General features: G+C 34.2%; 1 protein-coding gene and 1 long non-coding RNA gene across 2 annotated transcripts in view; both read left to right on the plus strand.

Annotated features, from left to right (window-relative positions):
• Positions 1-15,553, plus strand: part of LOC127874490 (complement C3-like) — a 40,847-nt gene that overhangs the window by 10,117 nt on the left and 15,177 nt on the right. The window lies entirely within an intron of this gene.
• On the plus strand, positions 10,002-13,890 carry LOC127874500 (uncharacterized). The gene is made up of 3 exons (XR_008046953.1): positions 10,002-10,132; positions 10,655-10,829; positions 11,806-13,890. It is a non-coding gene; the product is annotated as an uncharacterized LOC127874500 (long non-coding RNA).

Genomic DNA, 15,553 nt, shown 5'->3' on the forward strand with positions numbered 1-15,553 from the left:
AAGTTTTGTGTTTAGGTCCATGTATCAAAGCTATGCTTTCATACTTGCAACACTTACTATCATAAGGGGACTGTGCAGGCAAAGTAATGTAACTCTGACTAGCATTTTGACAGAATTATGTGCCCTTTTTATACTTAGAAAATTGAAAATTTGGTTATGTTTTGTGTTTAGGTCCACTTTATTCCTACAGTATCAAAGCTATTGCTTTCATACTTGCAACACTTATTAACTATCGTAAGGGGACTGTGCAGGCAAAGTTATGTAATTCTGACTGGCATTTGGACGGAATTATGGGCCCTTTATACTTAGAAAATTGAAAGTTTGGTTAAGTTTTGTGTTTTGGTCCACTTTACCCCTAAAGTATCATAGATATTGCTCTCATACTTGGAACACTCGCAAACTATCATAAGGGTACAGTAAAAGGACAAGTTGCATAACTCTGGATGTCATTTTTATGGAATTATGGCCTTTTTTTACTTAGTAACTTTGAATATATGGTTAAATTATGTGTTTCGATCCACTTTACTTCTTTAGTATCAAGGCTATTGCTTTCAAACTTCAAATACTTTCATGCTATCATGAGGTTACTGTACCTGGCAAGTTGAATTTTACCTTGACCTTTGAATGACCTTGACTCTCAAGGTCAAATTATTAAATTTTGCTAAAATTGCCATAACTTCTTTATTTATGATTAGATTTGATTGATACTTTGACAAAACTACTCTTACCTGACATACCACAATAGACTCCACACAAACCATCGCCCGTGCCCTCCCCCCCACTTCCCCCCCCCTCCCGAATCCCCCCCTATATTTTTTTTTTAATATCATCTCACAACCACCCCACCCCCTCCCACAATTTTTTTTTAAACGGTTAAAAAACAAAACTATTTATTTTGATTATTTTATGTTTGAAATACCGTCCAACCATCGCACCCAAGAATCCCCCCAACCCCCCTCCCCCCACCGAATCCCCCCCCCCCGAAATTGTTTTCTTCTTTTTTTTTTTTTTTTTTTTTTTTCAAGATCATCTCACAAATAACCACCACACCCTCACACTATACTCCCCCCCCACCTCACCCCCCCCCAATTTTTTTTTAAACGGTTAAAAAACACAAATATTTATTTTTATTATTTTATGTTTGAAATACCGTCCAACCATCGCACCTAAGAATCCCACCCCCACCCCCCCACCCCCCCCTTCCCGATTTTTTTCCTTTTTTTGGCATTTTTGGAAGATAATGTAATAAATGTCCACACCCCCACACAATGCACCCCACTTTACTCCACCCTCCCTCCTTTTTGATTGAAAATGAGAGTCCCTTCACCTTTAAAAAGAAAATAGATGAGCGGTCTGCACCCGCAAGGCGGTGCTCTTGTTTTATTTTATTTTAAACATAATGTTTCTCAACTTTGTTTTTGATTTGATCAAGACAAATTCTATGTGAAATGGGTTCAGTTTTTATACGTCATATGTACAGGCTTTTTTTCTAAAAGACTAATGATTTAGATGTTTTTTGAGTTGTCTGCTACAAAATATCATGCAGCAGAAATGTAAGTGGTTTTGACATTACATATGGGGGAAAGGAAAAAGTGCTTTGTATTTGCATGAAGGGTGGTATTATGTTATTTTATAATGTCTCTCTGTCTGTCCCTACATACGTTTGCACAATATTGTGTGCACTACATCGTAAAGCATTCTCAATTGTCTCAATGATTTGAATGTCAATGTATACATGTTTTCAAATGTCTGCTAACTCTGTACAAGTTGTTTGTATTAGGGAATGAGTTAAGTGTATGTTCATGTGTTTAGGGGTTTAACCCTTGCCTTTTTGTGCCCTTTCAGCAAACATTTTTAAACCTAGAAGCAAAGGGGGGATTTTCACATAATTTGCACATTCTCCTTTTATTTTAATGTTTAAATTTTAATTTGGTAAGTGAACTGCTTTTCATAAAGAGTGTGCTTCTTTTGTCTATATGCTTTCAAAGTCGATTACTGTAAATTCTTTAAACAAGTACATTTTACGAGTTTGTAGCCATTGACTCTGAACTCATTGTGGGAAAAGGAGAAATTGCTCAAAGTGAACAGTTCTCTTTAACCAAAACTGATTTCTATCCTACCAAAATAAGTTCTTCATATTAGAATTTAAATTGTAATCTGCAACAGGTTATAATTTCTGACATTCGGTTCCAAAATCTGTTGATTGGGAAAGTTTTAAACAAAGTGTTTTGAATAGTCATGCAGTTCACAAAAATTACCTTACACCAATAATAGTTTTACACTTCAGTAAATTATAAACCCGTGCAGATTACTGTTATTATCATTGTAATAAAGAGAGAATTTGTTAATTTTGAGAAATTTCTCTTTGTACGACAATGTATTCTACCCTACCAAATCAATATTCAATAATATAAAAAATGCATGAATCATCTGCAACGTCTTTAAAGTTTGAACAGTCCAACATTTGTTTTTGGTAAAGGCTAAATATTGTATTCAATAAATGAAGCAAAAGAAAATTGTTTTTGTTATCTGTTTTTGTAACTAATGGATATGTCATTGAGTTTCAGTACAGAAGACATTGGTATGAACCAAGTCTATCCAAAGTATTTTTGCATATTTGATTGCAAGAACATCTCAGCCATTTCTTGCATTTGATTCAGAGTCCATGGTTGCTGAGTTAGGGATTTGGTGTTGGTTAATCAAGGCACTCTTCCCAGATATGACTACTTGTAATAGTAAATATATATATATTACATAAAATTAGTGACTTGAAAATGGTCTGCCGGTCATGACAAATGTCCCTATGCAATTTCGTGATCCCAGGCCTAAGCGTTCTTGAGTTATCATTCGGAAACCATTTTACTGTGTCAAGTCACCGTGACCTTGACCTTTGACCTAGTGACCTGAAAATCAATAGGGGGTCATCTGCCAATCATGATCAATGTACGTATTAAGTTTTATGATCCTAGGCGAACGCGTTCTTGAGTTATCATCCGGAAACCATTTTACTGGTTCGAGTCACCGTGACCTTGACCTTTGACCTAGTGACCTGAAAATCAATAGGGGTAATCAGCGAGTCATGATCAATGTACCTATGAAGTTTCATGATCCAACGCATAACACTTCTTGAGTTATCATCCGGAAACCACTTTACTGTGTCGAGTCACCGTGACCTTGACCTTTGACCTAGTGACCGGAACATCAATAGGGGTCATCTGCCAGTCATGATCAATGTACCTATGAAGTTTCATGATCCTATGCGAAAGCGTTCTTGAGTTATCAACCGGAAACTATTTTACTTTTTTGAGTCACTGTGGCCTTGACCTTTGACTTAGTGACCTGAAAATCGATAGGGGTCATCTACCAGTCATGATCAATGTACCTATGAAGTTTCATGATACTACAGACCGACCGACCAATGCATAACAATATACCCCCTCTTCTTTGAAGTGGAGCATAATGATACATAAAATAAAAGAATAAATACATGAATTAGTGAATGATTGCATGAATGAGTGAATAATTGAATGACGGCATTAATTTATTTTATATCTGGACTTCTTTATCATCCCAGATAAAAGGCCACCCACCTTAGTCAAGGAATGTTGACAGTTATTAATTCGCTAATTGGCAATTTAATTGTACTGTCAGCCTACAATTAAAATGCCATTCTTTTGAAGAAGTTGGCTTATAACTTTTAACAACCAAGAGACTAACGGCATTGTTTTGGATAGTTTTTTGGGACGTTCAATTATTGTTGATTGTTTACAACAAACGGCGCCCTTTACAGTGTTTATTCAAGAAAGGCGTGGTTTTGGTTTCCAAAATCACATACGTTTAACAAACAAATATACATACTGTTCAGGAACCAATAATCTATGTAATTTTAAACAATCAGCGACGGAATTTCCCTTCACCCCGGACAGACAATATGAAAGTATGGCCGACTTTTGTACAATTCGTCCGAGTCATCGACAAACTTCTCGTTTTCCTATCGTTTGTTGAGTGTAATGCTCGAATTGCTCGCGGGTAATTGTTTGATTTTGTTTACCTTATTGATCCATTTAGAAGTTTGAGGTTGTAGCGTAGCGAATGCTGAAATTTGTTCTTTACCGGGGAGCGATTTCACAGTTCGGTTCGGTATCAACCTGTGTCCTAGTAAGGAATTTGTGGCAATGCGACGTTCGCATTTTCATTTTGTCAGACTCGATTGTGATACAACGTTAATGGTCAATTAGAGAAATGTCCCCGGCATCGAATGAGACCGAGCTGGTGCTTTTCGGTGTATTATTGACAGAGCTACGGGGCGTTGTAGTTGATCGGCTCGAACAATCGGTCAGCTAGTTGAGTCCCTTGTCTATATATATTATAAAAAATAAAACATTTTTTTCGCAACTTCCCCCTGTGAGTGAACTGTGCTTTAACTTTTCGAAGGAAATCGATGTTGAATTAAAAGGGTAATTTCTTTGATGAATAAGTCGTTCCTTTGTCAGTCGATCAAAGAATGTCTATCCACAAAGAAATGTCTGCTTACATCCCATGCTTTAATATTGAAAAGATGGATGGCGATGAAGAAATGTGTCCAGAATTTTAACTCGTCATGAAAGCAAATTAAACTTTACGAAAATAAACATGGTTATTACACAATTTCGGTCAGTAGAACAATAACCAGTAGATGTTTTACTTTTTTATGTCAGTTAATAAAACGTGTGTAAAAAGAATAGTTGTTTATAGACAAAAATTAACAATATCGGCGGAGATAAATGCTGAATCATGCTTCACGTAGGTGTCTACACATTTTGTAAATTTCAAAATGGCAGCAATTTTTGTTTTTTGGTATTTAACAGTGGTGAAACAAGAATTCTAGTTTGAACACAAACGTCTGTGTTCTACTTGAGAATGTAACATTTGGAACACTGATTAAATTTGAATCGAGGCGTTAAGCGATATTTTGTCTCGTTACTCTTCTTTTGCATGGAATTCTTAAGGACTATTTCGAGTTCCGTAAACGGGAAAGATCACAATTAATATTACAACGCAATGTTAGATTCAGTTAATGTAATGTGTATCTGCTTTATCGATTAAAGACTACAATTTTGACTGCATCAGGAATAAATTAAATACAAAAAATATTGAAGGATAAATAAAAAAACTATGTAAGTGTGATTATGTCCTTAAATGTATCCTACTCGTCACAGGAAGGCTTACAAAGCCTCGCCATGTAAACCTTTCTTCACTCGTGGGATAAATTTAAATACACAATCACACTAACATAGTATTCTCTATTTAAGACTGTTCGATCGTTTCCACTTTACGGTAATTGATTCAATATATCGTGAAAATTTAAAACCTTTATATATGTTCACGGTTTCAATTTTCGTCATTTCCATATTTTCGAGATTTACTGCAATGAAAACAAGCATTCGATTGCTTGACGTCATTTTGTGATCTACATCGATGAAACGCTTGGTAACGCTGTAGATGTTATTTTCGGTGCGAATGTAAGCGTCTATTAATAACCAGACGATAATTTGTCAACAAATAGATACTTGGTTTTCATATTTAATTTTGCTTAATTATTTTCAGTTAAAATGTCTAATTTGGATAAAATTCGGCATACAAAACGAAACCTCAAAGGTAAATTTTCAAAAAACGTTCCAAAGAACAATTTGGATTTAAATAAAATTACAACCGACAATCATGATTTCAGTAATGGCCATTGTTATTTGGATGATTTTTCTATCGGATTGTCGGTAAGCGTGATCACAAGTGACAACAGCTATGCCAGTTGGAAAATTGGTAGACGTGTCGTTGAACTCGACACATTGGCCGAATCGCTTTCAGCATGCAGTGCTTGTCAAAAACCCATAAGTTTACTTAACACAGTAGAAAACAGGGATTTCGGACTGGCATGTGTATTGGACATACCGTGTAGCAATTGTGTTGCAATTGATAATGTGGCTACTGGACGGAAACATAGCAGAGTTTATGACATGAACACAAAGCTAGCATTGGGTAAGACGTTTTTGTGTTTTTGGTGCATGTATGCATTATATCATGATTGATTGTCTAAATTACTGATAATGTTGAATACATTGTTATCTGTAAGTTATTCCTATGTTGTCTACATGCATCCATTTGTTTCATATTCTACTTGCAATTTATTTCTTTCGTATTTTGTCTGATTTAATGCCAGTAAACACAATTACAGTAGAATGTGAATGGCTGTCCTGAGTTATATTTGAAAGTGACATAAGTTTATTTTCTTCCTGCATCCCTATTTATTAATAATACATATGCAATTTGACATTTGTACGAAACATAAATATTCTCAATTTATCAAAAACGTATTGGTTTTGAAAATAAAGGACTTAAATTGATAATTATTCGTGTGTTCGTACATCCCTAGGCCTTATAAAATTATGTTTAATTTTGTAGATCGAATAGTATAATGAATTGTTTTTTAACCAGGTTTTCCGAAGGAAAAAACTGGTTATTAGATTGGCGAATGCGGGCGGGCTGGCTGGCGGGCTGGCTGGCTGGCTGGCTGGCGGGCTGGCGGGCTGGCGGAATAAGCTTGTCCGGGCCATAACTATGTCGTTCATTGTCAGATTTTAAAATCATTTGGCACATTTGTTCACCATCATTGGACGGTGTGTCGCGCGAAATAATTACGTCGATATCTCCAAGGTCAAGGTCACACTTTGAGTTCAAAGGTCAAAAATGGCCATTAATGAGCTTGTCCGAGCCATAACTATGTCGTTCATCGTCAGATTTTAAAATCATTTGGCACATTTGTTCACCATCATTGGACGGTGTGTCGCGCGAAATAATTACGTCGATATCTCCAAGGTCAAGGTCACACTTTGAGTTCAAAGGTCAAAAATGGCCATAAATGAGCTTATCCTGGCCATAACTATGTCATTCATTGTGAGATTTTAAAATCATTTGGCACATTTGTTCACCATCATGGGACGGTGTGTCCCACGAAAGAATCACGTCAATATCTCCAATGTCAAGGTCGCCACGACTAAAAATAGATTTAAAAAAAAAAAAAATTACAAAGGGGTTAATTTTTTTCTGTCATTTCAAAAGTTCAGTTTGAGTTTTCTCCCTTTATCAGATTTTTTTTTCACAATGAAAACCTGGTTTTGTGACAATTTTGTCCCTTGTTAAAATAATTTTTATTAAAAAAACTCATGTTATGTGTTCTCATTGTGTCTCTTAGATTCCACTTCACTTCAGTTAAATATCACACAATATGATTACAGCTAGTAAATCTCCAGAAATTTCATTGTTTTTATGTTAATTTATATGAAATTAATCTTTATAGCCATGCTTGTGTTGGGGTCAGACAAATCAACAGTATTCTGTGAATTTAAAAAACACTTGCTGCCAGCCACACCATGCTCTTCAGAAGGAATGTTTATGTGATGAATATCTAAATTTTATGAACGATGCTGATTATTTCAGAAATAATGCTCTTTGTGTTCTAAAGTTGACCTAAGATATTCAGTATTATACATAGTCTATGATTTGTAAGTTATGTACTTAAAAATTGAAACACTCTTTTCTTTTCTTCAATGATGTATAAAGGGGAGTTTTGGGGATTAATTCGCGTATGAATTTAGTAAGCGCCTCCTTTTTCAATACGCAATATCCGACGTGTACATGTCTTACATGGCATAATATATCCAAGAAGTCCCACGCTTGGTTTCCGTGTGCGCCTTGTGGAGGCGACTCTCTTAATCGAAAAACAAACCCCAGTCGCGTTATATACTCTAGCCAATCATAATAATGTAATCAAGTGAAACCAACGGCAATTGTAATTGTATTATGCAAATTACTATTACTGATTTGAATTTAGGTGAACGAAGATTAACAGCTATCTGTAGTGTTTGTATGAATCACTGTTTAACACTTTGCTGCTAAATGTTTGTTTTTGTGTACGATTTTAATATATCTTGACAGGCCTAACAATGAGATTGATGTCAGTGCGGATGCAGGATGGCAGAAAAGAGGCAGTGGAAGGGCGTATGGTAATTTGTCAGGTGAAAATATGTAAACGAACTGCTAGCATGCACACTGCTTCTTGTTAGTTTAATTATAATATAAGGCTTTATAAACCAATTACATTCAATGAACTACATGAAATCAATTTTATTAATTTATGGCGACCATATAAACTAATGTTGTGTAATTACCAAAAATGTTAATATTATCTGCAGACAATTAATATTAAACAATTGAAGACCGACATACTTTCATGATCAGTAAATGTTTTTACCTCTATGAATGGAATGCTTCGAGATGCCCATATTGTTAGCTTATATATTTCAAGGACACTTCTCAATGGTCGGCACGAAGACGGGTAAGGTCTTGGCATATGCCGTCCGTAGCAAAACCTGTATGCAGTCAGCACAAGAAAATGGTAATGACCCATGCAAGCTACAAGATTGTAGAAAGAATTGGAGTGGTTCCGCTAAGGCCATGGAACCAGACATGGTCACTGAAATGATCATTGAAACTGGAAATAAAAGGTGTAAATGTTACAGGGATAGTGGGTGATGATGACACCACAACAGCAGCAAGACTGAAATCCAATGCTCCTCATATTGTAGAGAAAAGATCTGACAAAAATCATGTGAAAAAAATCTGGCCATTTGTCTGTATGACATGCAAAAAACCTTTTCAAATTTAAACAAAAAAATTAGCAACTATAATCTTAAATTATTCAACTACAATATATCACAGAATAAACTAAGCCCTGTCGGCAGTTCACGTGGTATGTATGCTGTTGTTGGACATGTGTTTGGTGATCATTCTTTCTGTGATGATACATGGTGCAGATTTATTCATAACAGCTCTGCTAAATATTCCTCCTTACCCTATGGAAGACCACTGACCAACCCTTTAATGAAGGCGGCATTGCTTGATGTTTTTGGTGCTGACAAAACATAGCCCCCAAATAAAGCATGTTGGGCAGTACTCAAGCCAACGATAGTCTCAACAAGTACATAGCCAGCAAAGCTCCCAAACATCTTCATCTATCTGGGTCAGCTGATTTGAATTTTAGGGTTGCTGCTGGTGTAGCACAGAAAAACCTTGGCAGCTGTTATCTCACAAAGGTAATATATCTGATGTTATATAATACTTTACAAGTTCTGCATGCTGTCATGAAATGATATTTGATTTGTTTTTAGTTTATCTGATCATGAGCAGTTTTTGTATTACGTCATTGTAATACTTATGATTTTCCTAACTTATTTCCATGAATGAGATTAATAGACAGATTTGGTAATTGGATTCAAATCAAACATGATAAGTTTGTTTATGACTTTAAATATCTCTGGGTATTTGTGGGGTTGTGGGTAAAGGCACATCAGTAAGTAAACAATAATAACCCGTAATTAATCTTCAACCAAAATACAAATAAAAACAAACAGATTATGTACATTTGTTAAATATTCAATTAATGTGTACTGTGGTCAGACACTAGATGCATCATTTCTTCCTGTAGGGGTTTAAATTGTTATGTATACATTGACACATTGAAGTAATTGTCTGTTAGTCATGCATCCATATCTTTTTTTGTCCATGGGAATTTGATCCAACAGAATGTAATGTTTGGTTAACTGGGAGTTAAGGAGTTAATGTACTAACATTAGTACATTAGTTTCTTATTGATTTATTTATTATAAATTAGATGCTTGAGTCATTTATAAATGTTTACCTCACACTGTTCATTGAAAAAAAAACACCAATTCACATCATGATTGAAAGGCAACTTGTGCTTTTTAATACCCGTAATAGAATACAACATTAAAAAATAGCATTTTATTTTGTCAATTATTTCACAGTACACAATAAATTATTCCATTTATAAACTTTGTACATTATTGACATTTTTGCATATTATTTCATTCCACATAAACATATTCTAGCAATTAGCACTATTAACTGTTTTGTTATTTACTGCAATCTGTTTCAGGTTAATCAGAAAACTGGGTGTTTCATCTGGGACTTTCACATCGACACTGGCTCTTCTTCGTGACCTTCAGCACAGAAAAAGAAAAGCTATAGCTGTTACTCGTGCAGCAAAACAGCGACGCATAAGACTCAAACTGAAACGGTATTTTTAATTAAGGGCATTTTATTTTTAAAAACGGTATTCTTCATTTGTATGTCCCTAACGCGCGGCATATAGTTTTTGCACTGTCCGTGAGTCGGTCTGTCAGTCCGTCACACCTTTGGTGTCCGCTATGTAATACAAATAGTTTTCATCCGATCTTTACCAAATTTGTTCAGAAGTTGTTTCTAGATAATATCTAGGCCAAGTTCAAATATGTGCCATGCCGAATCCTGGGTTTCTTCCAATTGTATGGATCATTTACACGGTTGTGCTTTTATGTAGTGACACAGTTGGAGTTTGGGGCATCCGTGTCATGTGGACACTTTTCTAATTCGAGATTGTTTCAATAGATCCACCAATAATATATGTCAAGTAGTAGTAACATATAAAAGCATATGCTAATGTTTGTAAATTGAATATTGTAAAAGTATCAATCTGCTGTGTAATCAATTCTTTAAATAAAAATCGGAGAAAACCCTCGAAGGCGCAAGCACATTTTTCAATGGGATATTCCTGTCTCAGGCATTCAAGGGACATAGTGCAAGAAGAACGAGAGGGACCAACGTGCAGCTCAAACATAAAGGACCAAGATGTTGAAGTAACAACTATATCTCCACCTGTACCAAGCCTGGTCCAGCAGGACTAGACACTTCTGGGAAGGAATTTGTTTTCTTTGATTTGGAAACAACAGGGTTAGGTAAAGTTTATTTTTAACATATTCCTTATTCACAGTGTTGCACATACAGAAGTTTATCTTAGTCCAATTCAGGTATTTTGGTACTCTAAATCTCCAAAGTTGAACTTATATATTAAAGAATATACATATTTACTAATAACAGAATTCAACCTGCTACTGTTGAGTAACTCAATGTGGGATAGCATGTGAATTGTTAGTCAACTTAGCATATGATTGCATTGCAACAAGAGTTATGTTCAGACTAGTTTTTCATTTTGTTTTCATATAATAAATCATTCTTAATCTTTATTGTTAAATGATAGTACATTCCACAGAGATGATGCAATGTTGCATTACCCGCAACTGGCTATAGTATGTTGTCGTGCGTAATTTAAGAATTGAAACACTCTTTTCTTCACTCCTTCAGCTTTATGAATAAATTAGATGCCAAAAACTTACTTTCATATATCCATGAAGTGAAGAAAAGAGCGTTTCAATTTTCATAATAACAATTATTATGCCCTCCTTGGAAGAAGATGGGTAATATTGTTTTGCTGGATGTTGGTTTGTCGGTAGACCATTTAGTTTCCGATCAATAATTCATCAACTTATTCACATATTGGCTTTTTACGTTCCATGTGCATAGACATTCGGCAGTATATAACCCCTTTTGTAATTATTGTCAAAAGTCATATCACTCTAAGTGTGAAAATTGTTTTCAATCAATAACTCTTCAACTAAAACAATCTCTGAAACCACAATGCATAGAGAGTGGATGGTAAGGAACCTCTTCTACGATTGTTCAAATTATGCTTCAAAATAAGTCCTGACCTGGGTGTGGGGGGGGGGGCAATTTTTTTGCCTTTTATGTTTAAAGTTAACACTTCAAAGTATTTTTAAAAGTTTGCATTGTACTTGGGTGAGCAACCAATGGCTAAATTGATTTTGTGCAATTTCTATGTAACATTTTTTAGAGCGTACTTCTCTCATAATTCAGATAGCTGCAGAACATACAACTGGTCAGTTTTCGACATATGTGATGCCAGAGAAGATGTCCTTAAAAGCGTCAGAAATAACTGGAGTGACAGTTGTTGGCGAGTCTATGCTTATCAAAGGACAACAGTAACAACTGTCCCAATCAAATCTGCATTAAAAAGTTTTATAACATTCTTACAGAAATGTTCGCCAGTTATTTTAGTAGGGCATAATATAGAGTATTTTGATTGTAAAGTATTGCTCCATGCTATCCATAATTGTGGAAAAAGGTTTGATTTTCAGCAAAAGATTTATATTTTCAGCCTTCAGAGGCTGGTAGCGGTATTGTGTTTTTATTATTTTTTAAGAAACCTTGTGTGTTTATGTTGGTTTGTAGTGTGCTGTATTGTGCTGTTTTGTACTGTTTGGGCAATCGGTCACTTGCCTTAAATAAAGGACCAACTAATTGTTTTTAATGAAAATTCAATACTGCTCCAGCAGCTGGAGTTTCACTTCTTTATATTTTTAGATACTTATACAATGTTAAATAACGTATTACCAAATATGAAATCATAAAAGCAGGAACATTTAGTTAAAGATGTCATTGGTAAATCATACATCGCATATGGCGCTCTACATGATGTTTTAGCTTTACAAAAGTTAGTGAACTATGTTGCTCTTGACCAGAATATTGTAAACAAATATTCATTCAGCTATGACCGAGCAGTATTAGCATATAATGTGTCACGAAATGTTGCTTTCAACATAAAATATTTGCAAACAATCATTGATAAAAAAGTTATAAGTCAAGGTGTTGCAAGGAAAGTTGCAGGAAGTGGATTGCAACTTACAAATTTGAGTACTGTGTCAATAACAAATGGACTGAGTGGTTTAAGGAGCCTCCTGTCAGAGGTTACAAACGGACAAATAAGAGTCACACAATCAGAAAAAAATAATATGTGTAACAGCGAGTTATTTGTTGTCTGACATCTAACCAATTGAAATTGTTATCTTGTACATAGATTAGCTATGAAATCTAATAGCTGTTCTATAAATTGTTTTGCTTCTCAATGACAAACAAAGTTGTGATTCTTATGTCAGTTGTATTTTCATGTTTCACCTAAGTTGTAAGATATTTTTGACAATGCATTAAACCACAGATGGTTAAACAGTATGAAACATAATAGTGCCACTAATTGTAATCTATGTTGCTTTTTTGTAGATGTACTAATCTGATAAAAAGTATTTGCGAAGTCGGAATTATGATAGTCGTTGCGTACATTAGTAGTTGTTGTGTACATGTATATCCTATATATGGACAACAACACATTTTTGTTACTGAATGGCAAACATGGCTTTGCTTAATGTGTGTGATTTGTTTCACATATTTTACAGTATTCTATGTCCGAATAAAAGTGAAATAATCATTATCTTGAATTTCATAAATTATAATTTGGCAAAGCTATCTGGTTGTTTAAGCAAACACTGAAAAATTAACTTCAGATGGCCCCAAAAAAGACAAATGTATTTGTCATGTGTTCAGCTTTTGACATCCTAAAGGAAGCCTTATTATAAATGTGAACAACATAAAATATGAACAATACCTTTTTTCATTGACATTCTTTTTGCAGTATCTGTAACAATGCCGTTCACTAAACAATAGTGTATCACAGCACAAAGCAGTACTTTTTGAAATCTGTAATATATTTATTGATGTCTGGTTTTCTTTTAAAACACATCACAAAGTTCTAAAATAATAAATTTAAAATTACATATGTTAACTTGACAACCCACAACATGGGTAGCAGTTGGGAGGGGTAATTAAAGATGTTTATCTGAACATCAACATTGTTTTTTCATTTGTTACATCTAAAATATTTTCATAAGTATGTATATTATAAATATGTCTACGTGTGTCACATTTCAGTTGATAATTTGATTTGTTATGGAGCAGTTATTATATTTATTTGGCTTAATTACTATTACAATGTTAGTTATCATATTTTTGAAATTAAGTCCATATTAAAATGTCTGTAGCAAAAAAAAAATCGACGGTGACATATCAATTTCTTTACTTCATTTTAATGCTAAGCTAGTTTCATTTAATTATTGAGAACTTCAAATGAATATGAAAATTACATCAACAGAAATATGTATCTGTATTGCATGTCATCGATTTGAACTGTGCAATAAAAAGTTCAAAACAAACAAAATACTAGTCAAACTTATGTCTCATTATTTGTTACGATTTCCAATAGTTTTGGTTTTAAATGTGTTCAGTATGATAATACAAAGGTTACAGTTGCACATCTAATACAATCTCAATATTACTAGGCCATTTTAAATGTATTACACACACAGTTTTTACCGTAACCTCAATTTTATTCCCCGCAAAAATGACCATTCCTCAAACGCACATGGCATTTAAAATCCTTCATTATCTCAAAATTATTCACGGTGACCCCCTTTTTATTTTTTATTTATTTCAGATACAGATCCATTAATCACCATACAAAAATTATAGCATTCCAGATATTTTGAAAATTTTCACGAAACGATCGAACATCCTTAATGAATTGTAATTAAGATGATTATTTAGGATTATACCAGATAACAGCGAATAGACCAATGACTTAACTTATGCGTATGGTAAATGAGCAATATTATCACGTAACAATGCATACGGCATTGTTTGACACACATATTTATTTGTTAAAATCCTCTGTAAATTAAAATATTGTTGTTTTAGCAAAACACACTTTTGACCATTCAATGTTTATTTTGATTAGTTTAGATAAGAAAGTTTCGAAGCCTAGTGAAATGAAATTTACTGTTTCTTACCATTATCTTATATGACCGTGCTTATCTTTCAACGGAGGTCAATTAAAGATAATGCTGCATAAGAAATGTTCCATTTTTAACACGAGGTAACATTTGCTCTATAATAATGGACACCTACCAAAATGCATATTTAATATCTTTACTGTTCGTGTATACACGGGTTTATTCACAAATTATCTCAATCGTTGGAAATATTTAACATCCTTGACAAAATGCAATTGTCATCAATATTTAGCAATTTTAAGAATGTTTATGTTATTTAAAAATCATGTCATAAAAACTAACATTACACACCGATATTTCTCGTTTGTTGTGTAATTGATTTTTGAATCAGGTGTTTAAGTCAATACGGGCTTTTTCCAAGACATCCGCTTAACGATAGTAGATTATATTGTGCATTACAACACATATTGAGAGTTAAGAGTAAGTGTTACCAAAGTGCAGAGTATTTCACCTTTTGTTTGAAAGCATCTGTGGGTAATCGTTTCCACATTATGCTGGTTTGTTAAACCCTTCATTTGATTTAAAGGGATCTTTTCACGCTTTGGTAAATTGACAAAATTGAAAAAAGTTGTTTCAGATTCGCAAAGTTTCGTTTTGGTTATGATATTTGTGAGGAAACAGTAATACTGAACATTTACCATGCTCTAATATAGCCATTATATGCATCTTTTGACGATTTTAAAACCTAAAAATTATAAAGCGTTGCAACGCGAAACGATTGAATAATTTGGAGAGTTCTGTTTTTGTCGTTAAATTTTGTGAAACTACGAAGATTGCTTATATAAGGTATAAAATACGTGTAGTACGTGTACTCGGCGGAATAGCTCAGTAGGTAAGAGCGTTTTTACTTCAGGACTCTGGCAGGACTCCAGGGGTCACTGGTTCGAAACCTGCTCCGGGCAATGTTCTTTTCCTTTTTTTTTATT

This window comes from Dreissena polymorpha, chromosome 3 (assembly GCF_020536995.1).
Source record: "Dreissena polymorpha isolate Duluth1 chromosome 3, UMN_Dpol_1.0, whole genome shotgun sequence".
NCBI lineage: Eukaryota > Metazoa > Mollusca > Bivalvia > Myida > Dreissenidae > Dreissena > Dreissena polymorpha.